This window comes from Lutra lutra, chromosome 7 (genome assembly GCF_902655055.1).
Source record: "Lutra lutra chromosome 7, mLutLut1.2, whole genome shotgun sequence".
NCBI lineage: Eukaryota > Metazoa > Chordata > Mammalia > Carnivora > Mustelidae > Lutra > Lutra lutra.
In genome coordinates this window covers 43,459,058-43,472,814 of record NC_062284.1, presented here as the reverse complement: position 1 = coordinate 43,472,814, position 13,757 = coordinate 43,459,058, and the positions used below count along the sequence as shown (strand labels likewise).

The 13,757-nt window shown below is 42.7% G+C and overlaps 1 protein-coding gene across 7 annotated transcripts in view; it reads right to left on the bottom strand.

Moving 5' to 3' along the window:
- TLN2 (talin 2) overlaps positions 1-13,757 on the bottom strand; it is a 431,106-nt gene that overhangs the window by 230,426 nt on the left and 186,923 nt on the right. Inside the window, exon 1 of one of the 7 annotated variants that reach the window (XM_047736621.1) lies at positions 3,844-3,967. The exons of the other annotated variants lie outside the window; for them this stretch is intronic. The gene's annotated coding sequence lies outside the window, so the exon portion shown is untranslated. Of the gene's footprint in view, positions 1-3,843; positions 3,968-13,757 lie in introns of those variants that run through there. 7 annotated transcript variants of the gene reach the window in all.

Sequence of the window (13,757 nt, the reverse complement as noted above, 5' to 3'; positions counted from 1 at the left end):
AAACGATCTAACTACTACAACTGTCTTAGCCTTTGGTGATGATGAAATTTTAAATGGCATGTGTATTAAAGGCATGGCTGCCATAAACATCTCATAAAGTGAGACATTCCTTACTTCTTTTATCACCAGCTCTCGCCTTAGTCCTTCCTTCCAACCTTCAAGAACAAGCCCACAATCTTATTTTAGTAGGGCAGAGTTTAAAATACTTTTAATAAAATTGAGTATCTGCCAAGAGGAAACACACTGGTGTTTGTCCTTGTGCTGAAATGACATCCCGCACTCCTGAAGCCTTTCCCCTCCACATCCGCCATCCAGTAGCCAAGGCGACTCATGATCTCTTCAGTTTTCTCTATGTGCCAACTTCACGCCAGCAGCCACAGATACCTGATCCAACTAAAAGCTCTCATTTGACTTCCCACGTAGCAGTACGTGGGCTTCTAAGAGCTATCTGTCCTTGGACAAGACATTTATCCTCGGAGTCTCCCTCTTCTGTATGAAGACAAGGTGATCTTAGAATAGCCAGCCAGCATCCAATGCTTTACGCGCGGGAGCGCAGCCTTGCTGTCAAGTTTGCCAGCAGCAGGGAGAAAGCAGACTTTGGCCTTGGGTACTTGCGTTTAGTTGTCTCAATTAGGGAAGAAAATAATAAAGAGCGGTAGGGAGTATGTCCATTTATTTCCCACACTCTGGTCAGCAATCCTTTGGCCTGCCTGGGCTCCTGACTGCTAACCCCCAGGGTTTGAGGTACTCATCTTGGCAGACGCCAAACTATGTATGTTATCATTCCAGCAAACTGGGCTTTAAGCATCTTTTCTTCTATTATTTGTTCAAATGGATGAAAAGTAACACAAATTATATTTTCCTAACCCACAGAAAACATAATTCTATCAGATATTAGACTGAATTTTTGCTCTGAAATATTACGTGTATTGAATAATTGATATAAATGCTTGGCCAGCTCCTATTAAAATGTCTTTTATGTGCCAATGGCTCCTACGTACATACATATATATAAACTCTCAGCCCAAATGCTTGAAAACCATGAGAATAAATGACCTGAACGCAAGGGCTCTAGGAAGACAGGTGCTTTCAAATTCACCCTCTGGCACGTGGGAGAATGTGGTATCTGCCCATTGTTCAGCACGGAATGCAAATGGGTTCCATGGGCAGGTCTACCGTCCCCAGAGCCTCCATGTCCCTGGCCTCCCTCCACTGCACACTCACACATGAGTGGCCTGCCATCTTTCCTCCAGCATCCATTCCCATCTGCCCACACTTGGATCTCTGCAGTCTCCAGCGAAATGACATCAGCAGAGCACAGTCTGAAAGCCAGACTGGCGACACGGAAACCCAGATTGGCTGGATTTTCAAGAGTCCTAAGCTTTGAGAAGACAGGTGGCTGTATTTAAAACTCCTCCCTGCCCGTCAGCTTTAGCCCATGTTCCCCCGCCCCGCCACCCCCACAACATATGCTGTGGGAGTTCCTGTCCTCTTCCTGCCCTTGCCAGGGCACAGGAGCCTAGCTGCTCCCAGCAGCTGCTGGCTTCCTCCTGACTCTCCAGCACACTGCATTCTAATGGAATGGATGCTGAAACCTCTACCCTCAGCTTATGGCAAAAGGCATTTCCTCCCAGTCCTTGTCCTAACCACGGCCTATGCCCTCCTCCCCTTCAATTCAATTACACACATGAATAATGTATAATTAGGTCTCGATAGTGAACAGCCCTCAGCTTACACTGCAGCCACCAAAGCTGGCATACCCCAGTGTAAGGGGCGCCACTACAAGCCAGCACTTTGAAGAGTTCCAGTTGTGATCAGAATGGCTCCAACTTGGAAAAGCTCTCCTAACATGTTCACTTGGGCCTGTGTAACTAGAAAAGTAGGTCAGGGGCCTGAGTCAGTCTGAAGGCCAATTTGCACATCTGCTGGTCAAGAGCGAAGTCCCATGGGTTTTCCGTGGTTTGCAAGATGTAAGCAATGACATTCACAGATGGGTCCCCTTCATACTGCCCCCACGGGTGCCCCCGCATCAGACTTGATAACCAGCACAGTGACAATGCCCATGCCTGCATTTTCTAATTATCCCCCCAATCCTGATAACAGTCCCCCTTAGATAGCCGGGCTGGGAGGGCAGGGAAGGGGAAGACATCTAGGGTGTTACTGGTACAAGCAACTTTCCCATCACTGTGTTCCAGCAGTTTAAGGCAAGAGCCTCTGAAAAAGATGGGCTTCATCTTCCTTAGCTGCCTTGTGGATTTTATTTTTCTCCTGTTTGGTCCGTAGATGTCACATTAATGTGGTGTTTCCAGTCCTTAACTATTTTTAAGTCAGTCCTCTTCTTGTCTTTCCTCCCATCGCGTGCTTATGTACTTAACTGCCCAAGCACACACTTGGGACATGACACGTGGGACTGGTGAGGAACTGTCAGCACTCGGGTACTTGAAGACAGCGTGACAAAGCAGCAGGAGGAAACTGTCAAAGCTTACCCATTTCTTCCATTTCTGTTCTTCCCCCATAACTGTGATATGTTATCTCTCTTCCCATCCCCCTCCTGCAAGAGAATATCTTATGCTTTTCATCAGATGTGTTTCTAAGACCAAGCAGCAGAACAGCAACGTGCACAGAGCCTGCCTCATTCGAGACCTTCCTCCTTCCAGCCCTTCCCAGGCCGAAAATCTTCTAGCCTTCTGTACAGTCACAAAAAGGAGGAGTCATCCATGATAGAGATGGCTTATTTTATGAGGTGAGAAGCAACCAACTCCATATAGTGTCACAGTAACTTTTAAACCCATCAGAGAAGTAATATGGCAAGTCATTGAAGACCACCCCCCTAGACACATCTGGGAACAAAGAGGAAATAATGGACCATTTGTAAAGAGTATACAAAGTTTCAGGTCAATCTTCCTGGATCTAACGAAGGTTAAACTAGCCATCTAAAACTAGCACCAATATATTATTTCTGAGTGGGATACAAAATTCTCATGCAGCTCTATTGTAAAGCCATCTGGAGTGGGGCCCTTAAGCTATGTCCTAGGCTCCCACTGAGGTGTCAGACCCCTTACTCCCCTCTGTGGTAATGAGTAATGACCACAGTGGAAATGCAGAATCTCTGCTTTCATACAGTTGGCAGGAAAATTACAAAAATATCCCCAACAAAGACCAACTAACGATAGATCTAACATTAGCAATGAACTTGACGGGTGACTCTTTGAGGAAATGACAAATCAACACTACTGCCAAAAATCAGAGTCCTTACACCCTTTCCTCGTCTTTTTTTTTTTTTTTTTAACTCTCTTAGCAGGTATCGTCTCACCCTCCATATGAAACATATGAACTCAAAAGAAGAAGTAAAAACCAAAGGCTTTACATCTCATGAAAAGCTACCTAATAATGGCAGCCAATTTGCTACAAAACAAAGGACTAGAAGAAAATGTATTCTGAGTTTTTGTCCACATCAGTATTAGCAGAAACCTCAGAGCTGGCTCAGTCTACACCAAATGGTGTCAGTGTGGGTTGGCTGTGACTTACACTTAAGATCCATGTACATTCTACATCTAGTATTTCAGGTATGAACCAGGGAGTGAACTTAAACCACCATGATCTTAACATCACAGCCAGCAAATCTCATTTACAAATTTACACTTGGTTTTGGTAAATGGAACAATTGGTCAATCACTCGGTGAACTGTGTACGGGATGCTTTCTTTGGATTTATAAGGTATGAGATTTTCAATGAAAACAAAAATTTTTCCCCATGTGTTCAAACCAACAGCCCCCTTCATCCATAGTAACGTAAACTGCCCTGGAAACATTCTCAAGTGCTATACTATTTACCTACACTCACCTGATTTGGGATCCTCTATCTTCAAGAGCTGTGCTTTCCACTGGCTTGGTAATGTTTAATTCTTTTCCACTCTGGCAATGGGTTTATCAGGAGAGAGCTCAGTTAAAATCTCCACTGCCCATTCAAACAGTTGCTCCATATGGATACTAAGCAAAGCAAATCCACTTAGTGATTGTGCCATGAAGAGGAAAGGCCATATTGATCATCCTAATTAGTGCTGTCAGCTGGAGAAAGGCTTGCTGGCACTCAGGGCCTGCTGTATAGGGTACACAGAGGCAATGGGCAACATCGAAGGCCTCCCAGCAATTGGTCTGGGCAGTGATGGATGCTATGTGGACAGCTTATAGGGTTATTAAGGATACAGAACTGGCCCAAGAGAAACCTGAACTACATCTCATTTTATTAAGATAAAGTTAGATTGCTCATGATACAGTGCAGGACTAAGGAAGCTTTTGTCTCTTTTATCACTGACATAGGCCAAAAAAAATCAATTTATGTATTAAATAAGACAACCAAATGACTGTACGTGTTAGATGTGGATTATAAAACACTACTTGTCTGCACTTTTAGAACAGGATACATAAAACTCTTGAGTAAACAGATTACCTAATTTTACCCTATTTAATCTGTGTTATTAATTATATTGTTGAAAAGAAGAAAGGAGCCATAGCTTTGCCTGCTTTCTCTTCATGCATATGAAGGGGCACCTGTTCAGCAGATAAGGAAAAACATACCACTCTTCAGCCCTCATCCTAACAGGCCAGACTGAATGGAGACTGGATACTGAGCACCCCTTTGCCCCAATCCCTCTGGACTTGAAAGAGTTCTCTCAAAGTTGCAAATGGTGGAGATCAGAAACCATCAGGAAAAAATTCCCCTAGCTTTACAGACACACGCACATCATCGTTCACTCACAGACTTTTCCATTTCTTTCCTTCCGTGCCCTTTAAGAAGTCCCTACTAACTTTAATTGTATAACCTGGAGTAAATCATTTTAACTTTCTGATTCTCAGTTTCCAAATTAAGACTAATCATCATTTCCGCATTAAGAATACCAATGCCTCCAGATCACGAGAACACGCAGAACACTAGATTACATCAAGTCAGTAATGCCTGGTAGAGTTTATATCTAAAAGATAGGGGGCAGGAGAGGAAGGACAGTCACAATCCAGTGCTTCCCCCAAACAGACCAAGCCTGGCTCGTGTGTGGTGCCCCCTCAGAAGGATGAAAGGAGAGGTTTTCTTCTGGAACATTCATACATAATATCTGAAACTAGCAGAGAGCAAGTCTCCATTCCAAACAGGCTTTACTTCCTGACTCTCATCTGGTAAGAGTCTCCCTTCTAGAATTAGCTAGAAATTCTGTGTGGTGAAATCTCCAGATGTGGTCATTCCTTTCGAACACCTAATAATGGAAACATGAGGTTCTGTTCTACTGAGCCGGTTCCTCTGTGGTCAGGGTGATCATCACAGAAAGTAGGAGGGCTCTTGTCCCAAGAAATACAACGAAAGTGCATCACGTTGAAGTGCTCGTCAGCATCGTCTTGGCAACATCTGCCCCTCATTTAAGTCCTTCAACGACCACTTTAGATGAACACCCAACAGTGGCATAGCTGACTTTCACAGCAGGAGAACTGAACTACATCAGTTCAAGTTTCCAATAGACGTTTGGGAATATGGGGCTGGGGCTCACAGGGCGGTTGAATCAAGAATGTAGTACCTTGTCAGCAAGAAACTACATTTTTTAAAATCCCCACCAACCAGAAGAGTCCTTTCTCCTTCTAAAGACACTGTTTCCCTTGCTCTCAGTAACTGCGCACTGACTTCCTTCCTCCTCGTCTACTAACATGAGGCAGCTTACTGTGCCTCAAATGTTGTCCTTCCCGCCGAAGACTCAAAAGGTTGTGGTGGCACGGCATCATCCCGGACTGCAGGCAGGGTTTTCAGTCTGTATGTTGACCCTCTAGCCTGAGGCCCTGAGCACTGATCATGTGGACAAGCAAGTTCTTAGGAGACCCCATCAATCCCTTAAATTCCAAGGTGCTACACGAAGCAGGTTTAAGGAATTTGCAAGTTAACTTTGAAGGAACAATGTCAACAGGCATCTATCCCCCACAGACAACTTCCAAAGGTCACGATGAATAAGACCACAGAAGCTCCTACAACTGGGAGTCCAGTAAACTACCTTTTATATGTTGACCGAATTAAAATGGAAGGTGCACCAGACAAATGAGCTTCTTATACATGGAAAATTTTACTGTCTTGATTATAAACACTGTAGTCTAAAACCTTGTTCAAATCAGAGCTCCTTAAGCTAAAGGTTGACCTCCAATTTCTGCCAACCTGTACTGGTTGCTCTATCCATTCCCTTAAGCTGCCATTAAGACAAGAGGAATTAATTTTTCCATAGCTATAGAAGCTAGAGATCTGGACTCTTAAGTGTTGCTGGGGGGTTATCCTTCCCCCTGGAGACTCTAAGGAGAACCATTCCTTGTCTCTTTAAGCTGAGTTCACATGGCATTTTCTGTGCCCTCTCATAAGGACACCAGTCACTGGATTAATCTAGCATGACCTCATCTCCATCTTTAAGCAACTGCATCTACAAAGACTATTTCCCAATAAGGTCACATTCTATGCCTTCAGGTAGACGTGAATGTGGAGGGGGCACTATTCAACCCACTACAGTTATTAATGAAAAGTCAAGTTGAAGTCTTATGACAAGAACTACCTTGGTATAAAAATACTTTCTGGAGAAATATGAAAATGCAAAATGTTACATACAACCCATCATAAATGAATAATGGGGCATACAAGTGACCTCATCTAAGGAGATAAACCAAAGATGAGCTAAGAAAAGCCACAACTATGAGTAAGCCAACACCAACAGTTTTCATTTCTCTCTCGCCCTTGTCTAAAGGAACAGGGGTGTGTTGCCAGAACCGAACATGGAAATTAAATGGAATTTTTCAGAAAAAACACACAGCATCACCTCTGTCCTCACACATCTAACCCAAGGAAAATTCACAGACAACACTTACTACATGCTTAACCAGACTCATTGCTATGCTCAGTTAAAAAAATCCAACATTTTGGCATGCAGGTAACATCATAATCCACACTGAGGATAGAAAACAGGTCACAGTGTAAGCCATAGCTAGAAATGCTCATTTGCTATTCCAAGTTAGTCTGCAAAAATTAAAAGTTCAACTGTTTAATACTGTCAACTAGTTTATATGCTGAGTGTGTAACTTGTAGATTTAATAGCAACTGCAGGAAAGCCATTTTAATGCTCATTTCCTAACTCAATCTTTCTTCCCTATACTTAAGAAGCTGAGAAAGGCTTTCAAAGTCTTCAGCAGCATGTTTCACTCTGAAAACTAAATGCATCAGAAGAAAACCAACCAGAAAGCTTCCAAAAAAACCCTTCCACCTCTGCAAGTTCTCTAAGCTTAAGAAACAACCACCTTCATCATTACGTACAGTGTTTGCAAGAAGGGAAATGCTGAATGTCTCCCTCACCCAGCTCATTACACTCTTCCATTCCTCTAATGGCAAGTGGAGACTCAAGTCCCCTCAACCCATCAGTCAGGACAAGCAGCACCAGCGTCAGCACCCTGGGTTTTAGGGGAAGTCTATGTTTCTGTGAGAACTCTGCCCCCCAAGATGCATAGAGAGCCCTGTAACATACAAGCAATTCACAACGGTCACATCCAAGCCCTCTAAACAGGCGGCTCCTACTGAGTCTTCTGTCAACATGAGGCATCCACGGTCTCAGTCATCAACTCATGGGAAAAGGTGCCCATATCCACAGACCAGTCTTTCTGCCTTGGGGGCAGTGGGGAAGGCTGGGGAATGGGAAGAGAAATGAAATTTTAAAATTTTTCAAATCTTAAGCCAGAAAATAGTCTGTGAAGTTGGCATGTAAACCCATCACAGTACCTCCACAAAATGTGGATGAAGGAGTAGGAGGCAACTTTCACGTTCAGTCTCCAGTTAAATCTAAGACTGCAAAAATGTTTCTCAAGGTCTGGGGCAACGATGATCCATTTCTTTACAGAAGAGGGAAAGGTGTATGTGAATAATCACTGGAGACAGTCAGCCTCGAGAAGTTGACCACCTTCAAGATTCTCCCGCCTTTCCAGAAAGACTTTTCATCTGGAAGATGACCAACTCTGTTCCCAGTGTCATCGTACCCTTCCCCTAAATAGAAAGTATCGATTCCTTCCTGTCCCTCTGCAGCACTCCAATCTACTCCTTTCCCCCCATGCATTTGATTTCCAAGTTCCAGCCAAGTCTAGTGAAAGGAAACCCCGCTGGCGAGCCACGCCGTGTGACAGACACATCACATGGACAGGCAAGCGGGTCAGCCGTCAGAGGCGCTATGCGGCAGCTGGGGCTGTGTCAGGCGGCCTCTCTGCTCCAGGTGTGACAGCCGCACAGGGCTGTTCACAGAGGCATGACGAAGGGGAGAGGAGCCAGCATATCCCCCTGCCTGTGGTGTAGTTGCCTTGCTTCTTTCTTCAAGCCTTCCCTTAGGTCTCTATGAACATGCAGTTGCTGGTAAGTGGGTACCCCTGTATCACGGATCAGGGAGGTGAAATGTCAGTGTTATTTAGCCAGGGAGAGGGTCGACTGCAAAGCCAAAACCTGGAATCCATCACCAAAAGGAATTCAAGGGATGGTTCCAGAGGGAGAATATGCCAAGGGAGGCAGCAAGTTCCCTTCAGGCTGCTCCTCTGGACTCATCCGTAACACAGAGGTGGGAAGTGCACTTGGTCTGGCTCTCTTCTGCCTTCTGCTCAGGCATGTTTCAGCTCCTCAAACGCAAGAAGTGGACAGGCTGGACAGAAAGCAGCTGACCCCACTCCTGATAATGCCTGTGCAGTATCATTTATAAATCAACAGTCTCAACAACCAGAGCCTCATGAAGCCTCACTTTCAATTCCACACACCAACAGAGGCATTCTACAAGCACGTAAGCCTCCGCAGCCCTGTCTCCTTTCCTGAGCAGTTAGATACCCCACGTGAGGACACCCACTCAAGTGACACTTGGCCTTTGCCACAGCCCATCCAGATGGCAGTGACCGCAAAGGCCATGGGAACATGCAGTCTCGATACCACTCTTCTGACAAAGTAATTACTATTCATTAGGTGCTTTCTACGAAAGTACGATTAATGAGGCAACTTGGACTAGACCAAAAAGCAGCAGCAAAAAACATCTTTTTTAGTAAAGGTCGAGTGTAAGGATGTTAAAAACATAAGCAACAGATGTTCAGGTGAGAGGTGGGAAGGCAAAGGCCCTGGCACTCACAGAAGATTCCCAGTGAAACTAGCCAGAGGATGAAAATGTGGGAGAAACCTACAAACCACCAGAAGCCTGGGCTACTACCCACCTAGAAATAGTTACTTCCAAAGAAACTACTGAAAACAGTAATGAAAATGTTGCAAAAAATGTTAACTTGCCCACCCAGCAGTAAAACCAGCAATAAAGCTAAAATGATTACATCCTCAAAAAAATAAAAAAAAATAAATATATAATTTGATTACATCCTTGTGCTGGTATGAGACAGATAAATGAAACAGATACAATGTCTAGTGCATACACAATGTTCCCATGTAAAAGAAGCTTCATTAAAACTCTACCAGGACATGAAAGAGTTTTCAACAAGTGGTGCTGGGCAAATTGATCTGAAAATAAATAAATAAATAAATAAATAAATAAATAAATAAATAAAATCAAACTTCTACTATACACTGTAATAAAATTTATATGAATTGAGAGCTGTTTTTTCAAATTAGAAGCACCAAACAGTAAGATTTACACTATTTATCTGAGTCAGACTGAGGAAATTTTTTTTAACTGAAAACAATGCAGGTGAGAAATCACAAGGATATTTTACAACATAAAAAGTAAAAATATTGTGAAGTCCGAAGATAGGCAATGAACTTTGAAAATGTATCTGTAGCTTGACAAGAAGTTACCATCTACCAGAGAAATACTGGCTAGAGCTCTTAAAAAATCCAGAAAATGAAATATCCTAATACAAAATGGTCAGAGAAGAATGACAGATTTTTCACAGAAGAACTCAAATGGTAAGGAAATAAAAAGGGGGGGGGGGGTTCACCTTCAATAACAACTTTAAAATACACATCCAAACAAAATATTCTCTATCATGTTAGCAGGGATATGAGCACTCATCATTTTGGTGAGAAACATGGTAAAATACACATTCCCTTCCATAGGAGGTACAGGTTTTTTGGGCAGTCAGTATGACAATATTCTTTAAGGGTCTTAAATATGGTCACACTTCTCAACTGATACTTTCATTTCTAGGAGTCTGTTGAAAGGAAATAGTTAGAAGTAAGCACAAGTATTTTTGAGGACATTCATCACTGATTTCAGGAGTAAAATACAAAATAATATAAGCTGCATACAAACACGCACAGACAAAAACAAGACTGAAAGAAAATCCACCCACACATTAGGGAATTGTACTATCTTTAAATTCTGGCTTTTGAACTGATCTACAGTTTGCTACAATGTGTATATGCAGTGGACAGTCTCTCAGTCATCTACCAACATGCCAAATTAAAGCAGCTCTGTAGGCGGTATGCTACACCTATCATTGAGGGGTAGGCCTATACAGAATGTTCTCCAATCTGTTCAAGCCATTTTTATTATATATTTATCATCTAAACAAGATATGGACCAATGAAAGAGGAGCACAAAGGCAAAGAATTGCTGTTTGAATAAAAATTCAGTAAAATGTTTGTTGAACTGCTAAAAAAGACCATTGCTGCCAAAGGAGGTGAGGGCCAGATAATTGTCAGTGAATTGAGAGAATGTTCTTAAAAAACACGAAAGGAATCTCTACTCTTCTTCTCAAACATCTCTTCAAGTCACACTCTATCTTTAAAAAAAAACCTAACTATACCTCTACAAACACACACACACACACACACGCACGCACGCACACACACACACGGAATATTACTCAGCCAAAAAAAAGAGATCTTGCCATATGCAACATGGATGGGCCTAGAGAATATTATGCTAAGTGAAGTAAGTTATAGAAAGACAAATACTCTATGATCGATTTCACATGTGGAATCTAAAAAAAAAAAAAAGCAAGCAAAAAAATCCAACAAACTTAAGTACAGAGAACTAACTGATGGTGGCCAGAGGGGAAGTGGGTGGGGGATGGGCAAAACAGATCAAGGGGTTTAGGAGGTAGAAATAATAGGCTATACCCTTGAAACTAACATTGTAGGTTATATTATACTTCAGTAATAAAACAAAAATAAAAATAAAGAACCCCAAACTGCAAATCACGAACTCCACGGTGTGGGAGAGGCTCATGATGGAAAGATGCTACAGAACTCCAGTTAAACACACATTAGAGAAGTTTCTCAAAGGCACGTATTTAAGTCCAAATTTAAATGTGCATGTTTTAGGTTAAAACATTTTGTGATCCTCACTTTTAACTGACTTCTCCCACACTACTTATAAGTATAATTAAACTAATTCTGAGAAACTAAATTTTAAGTCTGGTCACGTCAAATAAGGGGGTTTCCTTCTCATCCCTTTGCACAATGGAGGAGAAAGTGTTCTTTTGAGCAGCAAGATGATAAGGTGGTGGGGTGGAGGGAAGGAAAGGGAATAAAGAGAAAACCAGAAAGAGAGGCTATTTTAGAATTCTAAGCAGCAAAATCAAAAGTCTGTGCAGAAAATTTTACAACATTTAGATGCTGCAATAGCTAATTATAAGGTCAATGTGGTAATGCAAATGCTTTTGCCTGGCACAGGGGATTTGATCAAAAGACAGAAATGAAGGGGGAGAAGTCGGAGTGGGAGACAAACCATGAGAGACTATGGACTCAGAGAAACAAATAGAAGGGAGGGGAGGGGGATGGTGAGCCTGGTGATGGGTATTAAGGAGGGCATGGATTGCATGGAGCACTGGGTGTTATACACCAACTATGAATCTTGGAACACTACATCAAAAACTAATGATGGACTGTGTGGTGACTAACGTAACATAATAAAAATAAAAACAGGAAAATATCTTCTTTAAAAAAAAGGTTATTGGTTCAAATGTTCTTAGGCATACTGTTTCAAAAAACTCTAGTAAGGTACTATAAATTCCAAAAGAAAAGAAAACAGCTTATGAACAACTCAGCAAATGTTCTTTTTTTTTTTTTTTAAAGATTTTATTTATTTATTTGACAGAGAGAAATCACAAGTAGGCAGAGAGGCAGGCAGAGAGAGAGGAGGAAGCAGGCTCCCTGCTGAGCAGAAAGCCCGATGTGGGGCTCGAACCCAGGACCTGGGATCATGACCTGAGCCGAAGGCAGCGGCTTAACCCACTGAGCCACCCAGGCGCCCCAGCAAATGTTCTTTTTAAAAAAAACCTCATTTATATTTTTTTTATTCATTCATTCATTTATTTTTGAAAGAGAGAGGAGGAAGAAGGGGAGCGGGAGAGGGAGATTCTCAAGGAGGGCCAGGATGTGAACTGAGAAATCTGAGCCCTGAGCTTTGGCTCTTTACTATTACCTATATCCCCCTACCATCTACACCATCCTAAATACTGGTTATTTCTCTTCCAAAGCTACACAGTTCTCTTCAGTTCTACTTCACACAATGGATTTCAAATCTTCAAGAAAGAAATTGGGTAATAAGCCCGAGAATATCATTTTGAGCTCAACAGTCCAAGCAAAGGCTGGCTCCTGGCTCTACCGACATTTCTACATAATATAAAATCATCCCAGCATGACAGAACCGATATTGATAAAATCCACCCAGCAGATACCACCTATTAAGTGCTTCAGTCAGTCCTAAAGAGTGAGAAGATGTTTCAAAGAGCATACTTATTTTTAACCAAGCGTTTTTCTGGTGGAAAGGAGGGGGGAACTGTCTCAGGAGCAGGCAGACTGATTACCCTACCCGCTCCATCTCCAGCTGCCGCAGTTGTACAAAACCCAATCCAGTTGCTCCAACTCCTTGCCATAAAGACTCTGGGCTGGAAGATAATACACAACACACTGCTGACCTGGTTAAGAACTTCTTGGCATTTGGTGCCATCGTTCCCAAGGGTAAAAACAGATGGTAACTGCATGCCACGTCTTCATTTAGAGAGCCTCAGAGTCCAACAGGGACCGAGGACAGTGCTCGTGTTAAGGAGAAAGCCCAGAAAACAACACTTCTTAGCAGCAGCAGACCATGACATCGACCACATCATACAGAGTATTGATTCTTAATGAAAAAAAGAAGAAAGTTTGGAAAAAATAATCAGCATCTCCCAGCACACTGAGAAAAGGGAAGCAAATTGCTCTACTAGCAAGACTAGGTCAGGCAGAGAGGTGTGGGCGTGAGGGAGGACTGTCCAATGACCCAGCAAAAGATAGCTACTCCTACCAGGTGCATAGCACCATGTTAGATTGGAGGGGGTAGGTGGACATGCTGGGGGGTGGGAAGTTGGATATACACACTAAATATGAGAGCAGATCTCTACCCCAATTAGGAGTTCATGACCAAGTTAGGGAAAGGAGCTACAATCCAAAAAAGATTATGACATACCCAGTGCCAGATGACAAGTGAGCCACCACCATCATCTTTGCTAACATTGACTAAAGACAGCCACCATGCCAAGGCCTTTCAAAACACCTCTTCATTTAATCCTCCCCAAATTGTGGGAGGCAGAAGTTATTGCTCATTTCCACTTCACAGGTTATTAAATTGATTGGGAGAAGGTCCACGACTTGCTCCTGACCTTCAGCCAGTAAGTGATACAGCTAGAAATCCAATGCAACTTTGTTCAACTCCAAAGCTGATGCTTAAGAACTCGGTTACAGATACTCTCCCAAGCCTCTGGACACTCTTTCAAGAATGATCCCGCTGGTTAGCGAGAACC